This window comes from Podarcis vaucheri (assembly GCF_965113315.1).
Source record: "Podarcis vaucheri genome assembly, chromosome: 16".
In the NCBI taxonomy this organism is placed as follows: domain Eukaryota; kingdom Metazoa; phylum Chordata; class Lepidosauria; order Squamata; family Lacertidae; genus Podarcis; species Podarcis vaucheri.
In genome coordinates, this window is record NC_138754.1 from 23579164 (window position 1) to 23596487 (window position 17324).

General features: G+C 44.7%; 1 protein-coding gene across 6 annotated transcripts in view; it reads right to left on the reverse strand.

Annotated features, from left to right (window-relative positions):
* HORMAD2 (HORMA domain containing 2) overlaps positions 1-17324 on the reverse strand; it is a 236046-nt gene that overhangs the window by 183591 nt on the left and 35131 nt on the right. The window lies entirely within an intron of this gene.

A 17324-nucleotide genomic window follows, 5' to 3' on the forward strand; every position in this document is an offset into this window, starting at 1 on the left:
GCATTCAACTCTTTTCAGTTCTTAATTTTTAACAGCCATGAGGATATGGAAAGGAGTGTATGAGCCCAAGTCTGGATGCAATCCATGGCTGCAAGTCACAGTTGAACAGATCCCCAAGTTACTCTTTGTGCCTCTACCTTAATGACATACAGGTATGTTATGACCACTCAGCATAATCAACTTCTAGCTCATTATGGAATACAAACCAAACCTGACCTGTAAGGACAGTGGCATTGTGTCAAAAGGTTTGGAATGTGGCTCCTCCATCGGACACTTGCTTAGCTCCCAGTTACATTTTATGTACACTTGTCAAGAAACACACACAAAGATAGTAACAGGGCTAAATGATATAGGTTACAAAGCAGTGTGTGTGTGTATGCATCCCAAACAATAAGTTCTGAAGGCTCTGTCTTTACCCATATAACTGCTGCAAACCAAAGAGACCCCATTTAAGCCATAGGAACCTTTCCAATTTGCAAGCACTTAGGCTGCAACTCCAAAAGCTGTAGGTGGTTTCAGAAGAAAATCCATGGAATTAATTAGATCGAAAGCCAATTTATCCAGCCAGATGGGTGTTAGCTGCTCCTAATGAACCACAAAGGAATCCAAGGAGTGGCAGCTCCAAGTAGTCTCAGCACGCAGACCAAAAACTACAGACAAATGTTCATATCAAGTCTCACCCACTTGCAAAATGGTTTACACAGGCACGTCTTTCCAGAGAGTGTGATGGAGCTCTCAGAGGGGATGACAGAGAAGGCTATAAACATGGAGATTCTTGCCAAAACAGATCAGATGAAAGAAAAGTGCTAGGAGGAGCTCTAGTTTTATTGTGGAATACTTAGCCGGGCTGCTTAAAGGGAGTAAGGAGAAAGAAATTGGTAGCAGATTTATATGGTAAACTGGGAAATTTATATGGTGAACTGCAGAATATTAGACCTTGTTTTCACCATCTATTTGTACCATTAAAACCACACTGCCACAGTGCGCAACACAATTATGCTTTTCCTTCAAAAATCATCTCTCTATTCACCCACTTTAATGGATAAGTACTGATAAACTCCATTTACTCCATTGCAACTCCCACCTCTTAAAAAAAGAGTGCTATGCATCTTTGCTGCATACTCCCATAACATATAATTTTATATTAAAAATCCAAAAGCCAAATTAGAGCCAGACTTTGTATTGCCCGTTCTCCCAGCTGGAAGAAGCTTCGTACATCCCCAAGCTGCCTTTAAAGGTGCAAAGTCTCTTCCTATGCCTCTTGGAAAGACTTGATTTTCATTCCCAAATGCTTCCCTTGTATGACTGTGTTGTAATCAACACACACACCTTTTCACAGAGAACATGGAAAAAAAGAAAAGTGACGGCTTTCTTCTATTGGGTATTCCAATACACTCGAAAACTTCACTTTAGAAGGCATTGCCCTATCTTGGCAATAGGTTACTTCTAACTTTGCAATCTCTTTTCGGAAGATTGGTTTGCTTATTACACCACTGCTGCTGGAGTCTCTCTTCTTCCTCCATGCTGCTATTAATACACAGCCCCCCTTGGTATGGTTGGAGGGCTTTACTGGCAGTGCCACACATTCCCCACAGTTGCTGGCTTGGGTACAGTTGCCCACAATGCGTAAGAGCCACAGGGAGATCAGTGCTGCCTACGAACTTGTGCCATGAGGAAGACATCCCAAGCTGAGGCAGTTTCAAGTGGTGGCAGCCGTGTGGTAAGGGAAACATGTTCAGTAGTCAAATTCTACAGGCTGGGGCAGAGGAATATAGAGGCACGTCACTACTTGGTGGAATATTTAGGCAGAAGCTGCTTCAGCTCCCCCTAGCAAATGAATTGCAGAAAAAAATGTATTTTCACACCCACCAACCAAAACCTATAAGTGTTTTTTGTTGGCAGGGTTGGGTTGGGAAGACGATATTAAAATAAATATAGGAGGACTCAAGACTATTCATAGCACAGCAGTAGAAAAGTGATTTTAATGTAAGGGGCACATTTTCGTTTTAGATGAGTTGTATCTTTACATACATATTTGGGGGGAGCAGTTGTTAAAATGCCCTAGTTTGGGGGCCTTGGCAAACCAGTTTTCACTGACTCTCCTGTGCAGAAAAAACCCAATAAATCAAAGCCACCCCCCATTTGCTTTGGGGTTCTCCTTGTGAGAGGGGGAGCCTGGCCAACAGTATTATTTGACTTTGCATGCAGCCTTCCCAGTGCAGCGAAGCAGCTCTGCCTTCTGTGTAAACTATCTTTTTTTAAGAAGAAAAAAGTGGGGGCAAGGATAGCATTTTAACAGCTAGTAATAAGCCCAAACACCAGTTCCTTCAAAACAAATTGCATGTACAAGAGTCTTACAATGAGGTGCCAGTTTAAAAATACAACCCTAAACAGGAATGGTCTGTCCAATCCCCCTTCCCTCTCACTTCCCTCAAACAAGCGTACACTTTCTTTAGCCAAAGTGGTCCAGGCTTTGCCTACCTTGAGCCACAAGTCTGCCAACATCGGCAAAGGACTGCCCAACGTGGAGATCTGCAACCCATTCTGCCGCCCCTTCCGCCACGCCTGCCCTTTCTTGCAGCAAGGATAACTAAACCCACTCTAAGAACAGAGAGGGAGAGAGGGGTTTTTTTGAGAAAGCAGTTCCCATTTCTTCTAGCAGCAACAACTTCCCAAACAGCAGGTTGCTGTTGGGAAGTAACAGGAGTGACTGGGGGGAAAAGAAAGCATAAGCACTGACGCTACAAGGTAGTCACAAGGTCTCTGGACCGATTTCCCTTCCTCTCACAGCAAGGTAGAATTATCCGTCTGCAGCACAGTTCCGACAGCAGGGCAACAGAAATGCCAGCGGGGAAGATTCCAGACCCTCTTTTCGTCGTCTTCCAGCAAAATCCACACAAAATTTACATGAGGTGGATGAAAATGACACTGGGAGGAACAGCTGGAAAGGAGGGGTTTCTGCTCCACTAGTACAGGCCCGGCATCCTGTCCCTCTGAGCATCTCTTCTCCCGACTCCAGAGTGCAAGGCTTCTCTCCAGTCCTACCAGCTTCAGTCAGCAGAGAAATGTGCGTATCTGCTTAGCAGGGAGAGGTGGTGCTGTCTCTTCCCAGCTTTCCTTCCACACTGGAGCCTCAGTTTGAGGTGGCAGCAATAGGTTTGTCCAGTTCGAGGTCAAGGCTGGGGCTACTGGGATGCAAGCTGCTGTAGCAGGATTTGCAGACCCGGCTGGGTTCGAAGAGCTGCTGGCTGGGGACCGGCACCTTCTGGTTACAGCAGCTGGAGCAAAAGACATTCCCACAATTCCTTCAGTCAGAAACAGGAAGAGAAGAAATTACAGTAAATTTGCAACTCAGAAATGCAGTTTCCACAACAGTACATGTCTTAAGTTGGTGCTTGCAGAAAAAGGTTAAGGGGGGGGGGGAGTCTTTGGACTAGTTGCCAAAGAGCAGCTTGGGTGGAAGAGGGTTAGGTTCTTCCCCCCCTGCAAGCTGCAGTGGGTCAGAGCACCACAGGATGGTGATGTCTGCTATGATGCCAGCCCAGAAATGGTGATCTGGAGGGTGAAAAGACCCTGTAACAGAGCCACAAATTTCTTTTGTGCCTATCTTCAGTGCAATGGAACACTTCAGCTATGTCTCCGTCTGCTCCTGGCTGTTGCTTCCCAAAAAGAAGTTAACTAGAATCGAGCCTTGAAGACTGGCAAGCCAGTCAACTCCTACATAAGCCAGAAGTGAGCCAGCTGCAGCTCAAGGGAACTACAGCAACACTGTCTTTCAGCCCTCACAGTGAAGATTCCGAAAGGGTGATGGTTCACAGCCCAACCTAGCTGCCAAAAGAAGACTAAATATTTCCTTTCAAGAGAAACTCCTGGACATTGTGTAAAAGAGAGACTATCTGTAGAATTTTCTATGGGCAAGAGGAGTGCAGGGGAGGGAGTCAAAGGTTAGTTTGAAGAGGTTATTGGAGAAATGCAAGCAGACAACAGAGGCTGTTCCAAATGCTCACCAAGTCTGATCAACACGGTCAGGATCCCTGCAAGGAGGGGAGAAAAAGCTCAGAGGGGAGACTAAATCAGAGGATTTGTTGTTTTCCCCCCAGAAATGGCAAGGTGAGACCACTGTCTTTTCCTGCTAGCCTGAGAGAAGGTAATATACAGCTATGTTTTAAACAAAAAATGTTAGTGTGCTGTGAGAAATGAAGTTAAATGGCCCCTGCGAGCCCAACAATGGCCCAGCCATGGAAGAGGCTGTCCCTGCTGCATCTCTGCATGGTATCTTTCTTCTGACCCACCTTCCTCCAATCAGTAGGCATGGCAAGAACACGTGCAGAAACACAGTGCATGGCCTCCACTGAGAAACATCATTTCTTATTGTAGAAAATAAACTGGTTTGGGTTTTTTGTTGTTGGTGGTGATGGTGATGGTGGTTTGGGTTTTTTGTTGTTGGTGGTGATGGTGATGGTGGTTGGGGGTTTTTTTTGGTGGTGGTGGGGAGATATGAGGCACATGCCTCTGATTTTAATATAAAGCGTGCCACAGAAATCAGACTGGGAAACACAATTTAACTATTGAGGAAATGGACATGGCACACACTGTCTCAAGATGGATCAAATCTCAAAATCGGCTCCTACTTGTTCTTCGGAAGCCTTCCCAGCTAAGAAGTCTTGACACAGCTAGAAGATGAAGAAATTGAATGGGACATTTCCAACATTCTCCAAAGCTCCTGTTCTAACAGACTTCAGCACAAAGCAGAGGACCTCTGTCTATGAGGTTTTTTAAACATTTGCTCAAAGCAGAAAATGCAGTGTAAAAGGAAGAGCACAGGCCAGGTGCTAAACTGGCAGAGTAAGCCCAGGAATACTTTTCTAAAAGAAAGCGGGGGGCATGGAGCCTATTGGTGCTGCTGCTTGACTGGAAACAAAACAAGTTAGTGAGAAAGTTTGAGACAAGCAAACCCACTAAAAAAGGCTGGGGTGCTTCATTGGTAAGGGAGGCCTTGTTGGCAGAGCTATACCCACCTGCCACCTGGCTGGTGCTGACCCATGACAGGGCCTTCTCAGTGGTGGTTCCCCAGTTGCAGAATTGCCCTCTTGGGTGAGATGCGCCTCCTGGTTACCCAAGGCATTTGATGGATAAAAGATGCTGGCCATGGTAATCTTGAAATTAGGCTTTAGTGACAGCTTTTAAATTTTTTACATTTAATTATTTTATATGTGTTTTTTAAAAAAATATTTTAAATTGCATTGCTTTAATGTTTTAATGTTTGCAACTTTGGGTATTTTTGGGAGGAATTGCCAATATATGATTATATTATAAAGAATTGTATAATCTTCCAGGTTTGAGCCCCAGGTTGGGCAAAAAGATTCCTGCATTGCAGGGGGTTGGACTAGATTACCATTGGGATCCCTTCCAACTCTACAGTTCTACAATTCTATGATTGGGGGACCATACAGCTGTTAGCACCCAGATCATTCATTTCCTGACAGAAGTTAAATGAATGCTGTTCAAGAAAGATATTACACAAGCAAAAACTTTATGTTCATAGCAAGAACCTCTGGCCACTCGTGATAAAACACTCAGCCATGTCAGAAGTGTTACCATAAAGCACCAATGCTGCAGCAAGCAAAGGCTCCAGCAGCTCAGTCAGCTGCTTGTGGCTGGAAAGCCAGACAGGATGTTTGTGACTGTTGCCATGGAAACAAAGGGGCAGTCCATTCTGTACTGAGCACCGGATGTTAGCTCAGAGTGTGTGTCATATGACCCGTACTGGAAGTACATGGGTGGAGTTTCTTCTTGCTGTTGTCGAGTGCAGACGTGTTTCTCTGTACTGATATGAGAGACAGAAATAAAAGATGTAAATAGTTTTCTGTCTGCTTCTTTCCCGTCCCCTGGGGGACACCAAAGGGGAGAGAGGATGAACGGTGTGTTCCTCTCACACATCTGAGATGAATTGCCGAGACCTCGCCTGCTTATCAGCAGAGTGGAGACGCGGGGAGGTCGACAGGAATATCTGCAGGTGCCTACGCTGTGGCACATTCCTCTGACCCAGGCAGAATTCCAACAGAATTCCAACAAAAATTCATATTTTTTCCACCACTCAAAAACTTAGGTACGAATGTGGGTGGGAACTCTTGAGAAATTCCTAAGGCAGGGGAGAAGTGATGCACTTCCCCACACTCCCTAAATTCTGTATCAAATCTGAATGCACACTTCATAGTGGCGCTTAATTTGTGTCAAACACTCAGCTCCTTCAGCACCATGGCTTAAACGTGGGCAGTTGCCCACTTAGCTGTGAACTGACAGGGTCTTCTTGGTGGTGGCTCCCCATTGATGGAATGCCCTCCATGGGTGTAGCAGGATTGTTCTTGAGGAGCAGGCTTTTGTTAGGGGAGGCAAACTTTTGTTAGTGGGGGATAGAACCTCATATTTGTATTAATTTGTACAGATTTTTTTGAGGGGGGAACAGCTGCCCCCCCCTGGTTATGCCCATGATGCCCTCCCTAGTGAGGTGCGTCTGTCAGCAACCTTCAGGAGTAATTTAAAACTTTCCCGTTTATCCAGTGCATGGGTAGGCAAACTAAGGCTCAGGAACCAGAGCCAGCCCAATTGCCTTCTAAATCCGGCCCACGGACGGTCCGGGAAGCCTAATTTTTTGTCCATATTGTATGCCTCCATTATTTGATAATAATGAAGCCAATCTCGCACTCTATTTTTTAATTTTTCAAAACTCTGCAGTTTTAGTCTATCTCCCTCTTGCTCCAGAATTTCCCAATACTTCGGCCATTTGGCCTCCATATTGAGTGTTTTCTGAGACTTTGGTGACAGCCATTGGTGACAGCCATCTCGGGGTTTTATTTTGTAACAGATCTTTGTATCTTATCCAGACATTAAACAGTGCTTTCCTGACAATATGGTTTTTAAACCTTTATGTGCTTTAACCTTGTCATACCACAGATATGCATGCCAGCCAAATACATTATTAAAACCTTCCAAATCCAACACGTTGGTATTTTCAAGAAGCATCCATTCTCTCAGCCAACAAAAAGCGGCTGATTCATAATAAATAAGGTCTGGCAGGGCAAATCCACCTCTTTCTTTAGCATCAGTTAATATCTTAAATTTTATACGAGGCTTCTTGCCCGCCAGACAAATCTAGAGATATCTCTCTGCCACTTCTTGAAACAATCCATTTTGTCCAAAATTTGCAATGTTTGAAACAAAAACAGCATTCTTGGCAATACATTCATTTTAATCACAGCGATTCGGCCTAGCAGCGATAATTTCAAACTTGACCATGTTTCTAAATCCTTTTTCACTTCAGTCCAACATTTTTCATAGTTATCCTTAAATAAATTCACATTCTTAGCAGTCATGTTAACCCCTAAATATTTCACTTTCTTGACCAGTGTCAATCCTGTCTCCTTCTGAAACTTATCTCTCTCAATCTCAGTTAGATTCTTCTCTAAAACCTTAGTTTTCGTCTTATTCAACTTAAAACCTGCAACCTGACCAAATTCTTGAATCAGTTCTAATACTCTTTTGGTACTAGATTCTGGCTCCTGTAAAGTCAATACCAGATCATCTGCAAATGCTTTCAATTTGTACTGTTTAGCTCCCACTTGTATACCTTTTACCAATTGGTCCCTTCTAATCATATTTAACAAAACCTCTAGGACCGATATAAAAAGTAATGGAGAGATTGGGCAACCTTGTCATGTTCCTTTCTCAATCTTAAATTCTTCCGTCACCACATTATTTACAATTAATTTAGCCTTCTGTTCTGAATAAATTGCACCTATACCGTTTCCAAAACCTTGACCGACCCCCATCCCCAATAAATTTTTCTTCATAAAACTCCAAGAAATGTTGTCAAAGGCTTTCTCCGCGTCCACAAATATCAAAACTGCTTTAGTGTTAATCTTCACTTGTAATTTTTCTAAAATGTTAATTATATTCCTCGTGTTATCAGACAAGTGTCTGCCCGGGAGGAAGCCCGCTTGGTCTTTATGAATTTCTTCTGCTAACACCTTTTTTAATCTTTTAGCCAAAATATCTGCGAAAATTTTATAGTCCACATTATGCAATGATATGGGGCGGTAGCTCTTAAGCTGTGTCTTTTCAGTCTCTCATTCACATCAGTGTGATGTAAGCTTCCTTCCACGACTCTGGTGCCCTTTTCCCTTCCAATATTTCATTGCAGACTTCCTTTAAAGGTTGTATTAACCATTCTTTCAAAGATCTATAATATCTTGAAGTCAGTCCATCCAGCCCTGGGGATTTACCCAATTGCATATTCTGAATAGCCCCTTCTACTTCCTGTTCCGTTATTTTATAATTCAACATTAGCTTATTTTCTTGGGAAATTTGTTGTAATCCATTCCTTTTCAAAAATTTGTCAATGTCCATTTCTTTCTGTTTCTCCTGTGTATATAGTTGTTTAAAGTACCTCTGGAAGCACTTTCTAATTTCCACTGGGTTCTGTATAATCTTTCCTTCCACTTCCAAATTCGTGAGTTTTTGTCTTTTTTTCATTTGCCATGCCAACAATTTCCCACACTTATTTGCCGATTCAAATGTCTTTTGTCTCATCTGTTTAATCTTCCATTCTATTTCAATGATTCATCATTTTCATATATTGTACTTGATATAATTTTATCTCTTTCAAAATCTCCTGCGACTTTGGTTTCACTCTCAATTTCTTCTCTCCTGCCTTTATTTTTTCCAAAATTTTGTCTTTTTTCTCATTTTGAATTCTCTTCTTGATTGCATTCTGTTGTATCAAAAATCCTCTCGTGACCGCTTTACTTGCATCCCAAATTACTCTTTTTTCCACAGTAGTGTTCATATTTATCTCAAAATAGTCTCTCAAAGTTTTTTGGGCCTTCTTTGTGAATTCTTCACTCCTAAACAGTATCATTCATCCTCCATCTAAAAGAACCAATTGGCATCAATTTCATTTCCATCTTCATGGCATTATGATCGGAGCAAATTTTGGGGCAAATTTCCACTTTGCTAGTTTTCGGAGCCAGTCCTCTCGTTACCCAGATTTGGTCAATTCTTGTCCATGTCCATCTCCCATCAAAATCATATTATAATCCAAATAGTCCATCAGAGTCTCATGTAACTTCTTGAAAAATTCCGATTTTCCTTCATTTGGTGCATAGGTAAAGGTAAAGGTACCCCTGCCCGAACGGGCCAGGCTTGACAGACTCTGGGGTTTGTGTGCCCATCTCACATCTATTGGCCGGGGGCCAGCGCTGTCCGAAGACACTTCCGGGTCACGTGGCCAGCGTGACAACGCTGCTCTGGCGAGCCAGCGCAGCACACGGAACGCCGTTTACCTTCCCGCTGGTAAGCGGTACCTATTTATCTACTTGCCCCCGGGGGTGCTTTCGAACTGCTAGGTGGGCAGGCACTGGGACCGAGCAGCGGGAGCGCACCCCGCCGCGGGGATTCGAACCGCCGACCTTTCGATCGGCAAGCCCTAGGCGTTGAGGCTTTAGCCCACAGCGCCACCCGCGTCCCTCCATTTGGTGCATAGATACCTACTATCAAAAATTTTTCTCCTTGCGATTGAATTTCAATTGCAACAAATCTTCCTTGATCATCTTTAAATATAAATTTGGGTGATAGGCTCTCCTTTGCATAAATGACCACTCCTCTTTTTTAACTTTATCCGATGAAATAAATTCTTGGCCTAATCTTTTATTAATCAATAACTTCCTGTGTAGCCTAATCACATATGTTTCTTGTAAACAAATCAAGTCCAAATTTTTTTTTCAATAAATGAAATACTCTCCACCTCCTTTCAGGGGAGTTCAGTCCATTAACATTCCAACTCAAGACCTGCAGTGCCATCGTATGATTACTTTGGTGTCCCCCCAACTGCACCCAATGCTTGCTCCTCTTCTGTTGGTGGTGTTGTTGGGATTTTCGCTGGGGGGTCCAATCCAAAAGATAATGTCGATATATCCAACATTGGTGACCTTATCTCCAATGCTCTTAGCTCTGATCCTCTATCTAGTGATCTTCTGTCCAGTGCTGCTGGCTCCTTTCCAATTCCCTTCTGCAAATCTTCTTCGTATTTAGACAGAAACTTTATTTTGTCATCTACTGATTTTATTTTTATTTTCCTTCCTTTAAAGCTGAAGGATAGGCCTTGAGGGAATTCCCACCTGAAAATGATTTTGTTCCTTCTCAGCAGACCAACCAAGTCTCCAAAGGCAGACCTGAGGTCCAGAAGATGTTTTGGAATATCTTTAAATATTTCCACTCTTGACTGGTGTATTACCAAAGTCTTCTCGTAGTGCCAGCCCAAAATTTTATCTCTCTCTTCTTTACATCGGAGGGTAATCAAACAGTCTCTTATTCTGTTCTTCTTCTTCCCTCCTCTTCCAAGTCTAAAGGCCCTCACGATTTTGAACTCCTCTTTTCTCAAATCCACGTTCCAACAATCTACAAATTCCTGCGTGAGAAACTCTGACAGAGAGCCCTTTTCCAGTTCAGGTACAGCTCTGAGTCTCAAATTTATCTGTTTTCCCTTGAGTTCAATCATAGAAAGCGCCAACTTATGGTCCTCCATTTGCTTCTCTAGTTCTGAAACTCTCTCTGTTTCCAGCTGAGTTACCTTCGCCTCCACAGCTACAACCTTCTCCTTGACCTCCTCTGCAATCTGTCGAGTTGAGTTAGACTCCTGAATTAATTTCTCAATAGCTTCTGTGTTTGAATTAACTTTTTGTCCCAAACTGTTTATACTTTGTGTATTTTGATTTATGCTTTGTGTATTTTGATCTAATTTTCTATTCATTTGTTCTAATGATTCATTTATCCTATTCAAAGCAAGTACCAAAACCTCTTCTGAAATCATTCCTTTTGGTTTAGATTGCGTTGATACAGCCACAGATGGAGCAGGGGGGCCAGATGTAGAGGCTCTTCTCTGCTGCCAAGATCTCCCAGACCTTGTTGTTTTGTCTTGAATTAGCGGGTCTGTTTTTTCTTTTCCATCTGCCATCACACTTACACCCTTCAAGGTCACTCCCACAGTCCCAGAGTCTTATCTTTAAAATTGGAAAATTCCAGTCCTTGTAACAATTTCCAAGCCCTCCTCTAGAGGGAAATAGCTACTAGTTACCGTATTTTTCGCTCTATAACACGCTCCCAACCATAACACGCACATAGTTTTTAGAGGAGGAAAACAAGAAAAAAAAAATTCTAAACGAAACAGTGGATGTATGATTTTTGTGGTTCATGCTGTGGCCACAGACATGTGATCTGACGGTGAGTTTGGGGTAGCCCAATGCAAAAATCCTGAGGATCTATGTGGATCCGTGCTTTGTAACCACGTTTTTGCACCACTGCGGCCCCAGGCAACAGTGGGTGCGTGATTTATTTGGTACAAGCTGTAGCCATGGACATGCTATGTGATCTGATGGTGAATTTGGGGTGACCCAGTGCAAAAATCCTGAGGATCCATGTGGATGTCATTGCTAACACCAGGAACAAATTTGGCGGAGAAGTGGATATTGCGTTCTAAGCACCGGAGAGCCAGTATGGTGTAGTGGTTAAGAGCGGTAGTCACGTAATCTGGGAAACCGGGTTCGCGTCTCCGCTCCTCCACATGCAGCTGCTGGGTGACCTTGGGCCAGTCACACTTCTGTGAAGTCTCTCAGCCCCACTCACCTCACAGAGTGTTTGTTGTGGGGGAGGAAGGGAAAGGAGAATGTTAGCCGCTTTGAGACTCCTGAAGGGGAGTGAAAGGCGGGATATCAAATCCAAACTCTTCTTCTTCTTCTTCTTCTGTAACCACGTGAATGAAGGAACTGTCAGTAATGTATGGTATCTCCAATACAGTGATGAAGGAAGAGGAGGGGGGAGCTCACACTTGTCCTAGGCAAAGCAGCCAATTCCTATAGGCCTAGGTGCCTTCACCCCCCCATTAAATATTTGAGGGAGTCATCCCCCACCCCCCATTGTGGTATGTGAGTGGGGCTTACCTGGCTGTCCCCCCAATATTTTTTGAAGAGGGAGGGAGGGAAGGAAGAGAGAGGGGGAACTCACATTTGTGCAGCTGCCTTGCCTCGAACAGGAGCAAAAAGAGGAGGAGGAGACTCAGGGACATGAGCCTTGTAAGCTGCTTTGTTTGAATTTACCTGTGAGGTGCTGGGGGGGGAGGGAAGGGGATGCCCTCTTTGTCCCTCCTTCCAGCTCATTGTAAAGAAAGCAGAATAAGAGCTGCTTACATTTGTGTAAGGGAGAGCCATCGAGCAGGCAGACACTGAGAAAGAGAGGCTGTCTCCCTTTCCCCACCTTGGCTTTTACACGTGCAGCTCTTGCCGGCTTCCGAGCTGCCTCCCTTCTCCCACCTCGCCAAAAAGCCATAGAGCAGGCAGACAGGAGGAAGAGAGGCTGTCTCCCTTTCCCCACCTTGGCTTTTACACGTGCAGCTCTTGCCGGCTTCCGAGCTGCCTCCCTTCTCCCACCTCGCCAAAAAGCCATAGAGCAGGCAGACAGGAGGAAGAGATGCTGTCTCCCGACACTCAGCTGTTGCTCAGCTGTTGCCGGCTTCTCAGCAAGCCAAGCGGAGGAAGAGAGGCTGCTGAACAGCCAGCAAGAGTGGCTCCTCCTGCCTGCATTCGCTCCATAACACGCAGACACATTCCCCTTTACCTTTTAGGGGGGGGGGGAAACTGAGTGTTATGGTGCGAAAAGTACGGTATATTGTATTAGTCCAAAATGTCACTTTTCTTAAAAAAAACCAGTTGCACCAATGTAATTAGTATCAGGTCTCAGTTACTGTTACTCAGTTTCTTTTACTCCTTTAGTCCCTTTTGAGTCAGAAAGAATAATGGAAACAATATATCACTCTTGTTTCACTAGCTGTCAGTGAATGATCTGTTCACAGTCTATGCAGCACTCCAAAATGCAGCGATCTTAATAGCAGCCTAATCCCAGGTTCTGAGTGATGGAAATTTAGCCTCTGTCCCTCTCTTTTTGCAGGCAAATATTGTCCAAAGCTTCCCCCCCCCCTCTTCTCCTGCTTCCAAGGGGGGGGAATTACTGCTCTTAGTGTTAGAAATTTATGTGTTTAAAACAGTCCTTTCAAGGCTTTAGCTTCAGCCTATTTTGCTTCCGAATATTTACAAAGGAGGAAGGCGGACTTCCTGTTTTGAACCTTCCACCGTTCGTAGCCAAATTCAACTTTTAAAAACTCCAAATCTTTGCTTTACTCACGGGTAGTTACTTTTAGATGCAATTGTCCACAGGAAAAAGTCAGCGCTCTCCGGCAATGGCTGTGCGGCTTCACTCCGTGAAAGTAGCAATCAGTTCGAAGCACCGCGCCACTCACCCCACTTCGCTCCGGAGCCCCAAAATGAGTTTCCCCGCGAGTAGGGGAGGCGCTCTTGGTGCCCGCCGAATCCCAAGTTCCCAGGCTTCCTCTGCCTGGGATTTTTAAGGGGTCCCCGCCTTCGCCGCGGCGGCAGGACCCAATTCTCGCGGAGCGGGTTCCTCTCGATCAGAGGAACTCCGCCATTGCCGATGGCGCTAACCCGGAAGTCCTTGTCCATAAGTTTTTTCTAACATAGCGCTTGTAAACATCCGATTTCCAACGGCCCAGGTCCTTAATCCTCTCGGCAGTGAGGTCCAGGTGCATTGCTGTGGTGGCCGCTCTTATCCTAAAGGAGTGCGCCACAAACTCCGCGGGGGGTAAGCCGCATGCTGCTACTGTTAAGCGCATGACACGCGTGAACTGGTGCCGAGTCAGGGGTAGGCCGTCTGCATGGATCAATAGTGGCCCTGCTGCATTAGTCCTCAGAAATAAGAAATGCCTGATTTTCTGGTTGCCAAGAGCTGAACCAAAGCCCCCCTCCCGTACTGATCCATTTTGGAGCTGCGTATCCGCAAGACTAGATCCTCCCGTGATAGTGTGACATCACTTAATAGCAAACCCCGGGAGGAACCTCGCTGACCCTCTTCATATACCATCTCACCAACGCGCAATGCGCCGAAAAAGGCAATAGAGTATGCCGCTGAGAATAAGCGGGCCTCGTACTTAGACCAGCAGACAGTTCTCAACTTTTTATGAATTTGATAAAGCATGTCGAATGATATTGGCCTTCTCGTATCGCAGCTGGGGGGCTGCAGCCTGCGTCAGCCCTCCAAGGCCCTCCGCACGACAAAATCGGCACACGGGTCAGAGGAAAACACTGCCTTGCAAAATAATGATATTGCTGCCGCCTGTAAGTTGAGGGTTTTAGGGGCGCGGCCCAAGCGTCTCAAGTGTACTAAGTAGGATAAAACCTCTGACTTGACGGGAGGGGAATTGCTTCTAGCGGCATAGGTTTTACTGCGGAATTTTAAGAAATCCGCCCAAGCTTTCTTATAAGATCTTAGCGTGGAAGGAGCCACCGAGGCTAATACTCCCTGAATCACTTCTGGTTCCCAAGACTCCACAGGTGCTCTGGGAACAGCTGAGGAAGCGGTTGTGCATCCGGTGCTAACAAGCGGAAGCGATCCATCTGAAAACGAGATAGGGCATCCACAATGTCATTGCTAACACCAGGAACAAATTTGGCGGAGAAGTGGATATTGCGTTCTAAGCACCGGAGAACAAAGGAACGCAGAAGGGCACCCACCCTTGGGGACTGGGTGGCTTGCCTGGAAAGGACTGCTACTACTGCCTGGTTGTCAGTGTGAAAACATACCCTATAATTACTAAAATCCTTAGACCACAAGTGCACTGCCACTACAATCGGAAAGAATTCGAGGAAGGTTAAATCTCTGGTTATGGGGCCCCCCACTAGGCTGCCAGCCAGCGCTGGACACACCATTGCCCCCTAAAGTAAACGTCAAACCCGAGAGAGCCTGAAGCGTCAGAGTGCACCTGAAAGTCCACTTGCAGTGACAAGTTATCCTGCCACAAGTAAATTCCATTGCAGTTCTCCAAGAACTTCAACCAGACTTCCAGATCAGATTTTACCTCTTTTGATAGGCGAACCCTGTGATGAGGGGATCGCAGACCTGCTGACAGCCTCGCGAGGCGGCCGCAGAATGGGCGGCCAGGGGAAACCACACGGCAGGCAAAATTTAAATGGCCTAGCAGTGACTGGATCTGCCTGAGGGTAACTTTCCTTAGGGGGAGAAGTTGCCGGATAAGGTCATTGAGCGTGATCAATTTCTCTCTGGGAAGTTTTGAGGTCTGGGCGACAGTGTCCAGCTCGATACCCAAGTAAACCATAGTCGTAGCTGGGCCCTCCGTTTTATCGGCGGCTAGAGGAACTCCCCCGCTAAAGATGTGAAGGCTTTGAGAAGTTCTGAGCACTTCAGTTTGCTACCAGCCACGAGCATAAGGTCGTCCAGGTAGTGCAACACACCCTCGGAGCCAGTTATAAAGCGAAGCGCCCAGTCCAGGAAGGTGCTGAATGCCTCAAAGGTTGCACAGGCCACTGAGCAGCCCATGGGCATTGCTTTGTCCATGAAATAAGCCCCTTCAAATTTGAAACCAAGCCACCGGAAATCTTCCGGATGTACTGGCAGGAGTCTAAAGGCAGACTCAATGTCACATTTTGCCAGCAGCGCACCCTTTCCAAATTTGCGAATCAGTTTGACTGCCTGGTCAAAAGTGGCATATCTCACAGAGCAAAGTTCCTGTGGTATTGCATCATTGACGGACCCTCCTTTTGGGTAAGAAAGGTTGTGAATCATGCAAAACTCACCGGGCGCTTTCTTGGGGACAATGCCTAAAGGGGATATGTGAAGCCCTTCTATTGGAGGAACTAAAAAGGGGCCAGCTACCCTTCCTGCTTTAATTTCCTTACTAATTTTCTTTCGGGCAACCTCAGGCATCTCCCTCACTAATTTTTGGTTTGGTGGGTCACCTGAATTGGGGGGGGGGGGAGGTACTAGGATCCTAAAACTGGTACTAAAACCTTTCCATAAATACAATGCGGCTGTTCTGTTGGGATAAAGCTCTAAAAGGGTTTTTAATGGGGTCAACTTGATAGGGGGAAAGGCCAGGCCTAGATCGAAATTACTGTTGGTTTTCTTGAGGTCCAAATGGACCTCCATGGCCACCTCTGGGTCCCTGGTTGTAGGAGCCTCTCCCGCCCCGAAAGGGCTGCCTCCCTTTAATGCAGGTGGTGGCTGGGTGGTTACCAAGGAATTTCTCGCACTCGTGGCTATACTTACAGATAGGCCACACACAAACCCCTTTGTTGAATTCCCAGCACAGGCGCCTCTGTTTCGCACTGGTCTTCCAGGATTTTGATGACTCCTGGGGCTTCTTGTCTACATAGGGACCCACATGCTCTGACCAATAGTTCAGGTCCCTCAGATCCCAGCGTGTGGAAGATAACAGCGAAGCATTTCTGCAGAAATCTTTGTCATAATTTAGAGCAGCAGTATCCCCCACTAATTCTCACGCCCTCCTAACATGGGCCAGATAAGCAATTAAATGCATCACACGTTTTGGATAAGCCACGCTGACCACACCCATGAACACCTGGAACCCATCCAGCCAATTTTCAAAAGTACGTTCGGCTCTGGGTGTTCTGTACCTGCGTTTCCCATAGCTGCGCCGCTTTCCCCCTTTACCTGTCAACTTAGCTGGTGGTAACAATCTGAATATATCTATAAAGTCACCATTAAGGATCTTTTCTTTTTTTAAAAAAAATATTTATTGAGATTTTACACTAAACATAGGTTTTAAAAATTAAAAATAATTAAGCCAACAATTACACATACAAAGAAGAAAAAAACAGGAAAAAACCGAAAGCTAACAAGGAAGTTACCAAAAAAGAGACAAAGAAAGAAAAAAGAAGAAAAACAGTATGATACAAAATACAAAAAAAAGGTCATTGAAAAAATAGAAAAAGGAAAGAAAAAAATCTTAAAAAAGAAATAATCAATTTTTCAATATCTTTAAGTTCATTTGCTTATTTCCTTGACCTCCTCACACCTCCCCTTTTTGTATTCCCGTTTACAAAGTCATTTCAGCAAATCCTTACCCTCTTTCATTTATCTTTACTCTGTATTCTTAACCTATTATAACTATATATTTTTATCCATATAACTATCTATATTTACATATTCTTATTAGCCTTAATACCAAAACCACTTATTTTCAGTCCAACATCATTTTAACATTCATTAATTTTACAGTATTTCTGCAGATAGTCTTTAAATTTCTTCCAGTCTTCTTCCACCGTTTCTTCTCCCTGGTCTCAGATTCTGCCAGTCATTTCTGCCGATTCCATATAGTCCATCATCTTCATCTGCCATTCTTCCAGAGTGGGTAAATCTTGTGTCTTCCAATACTTTGCAATAAG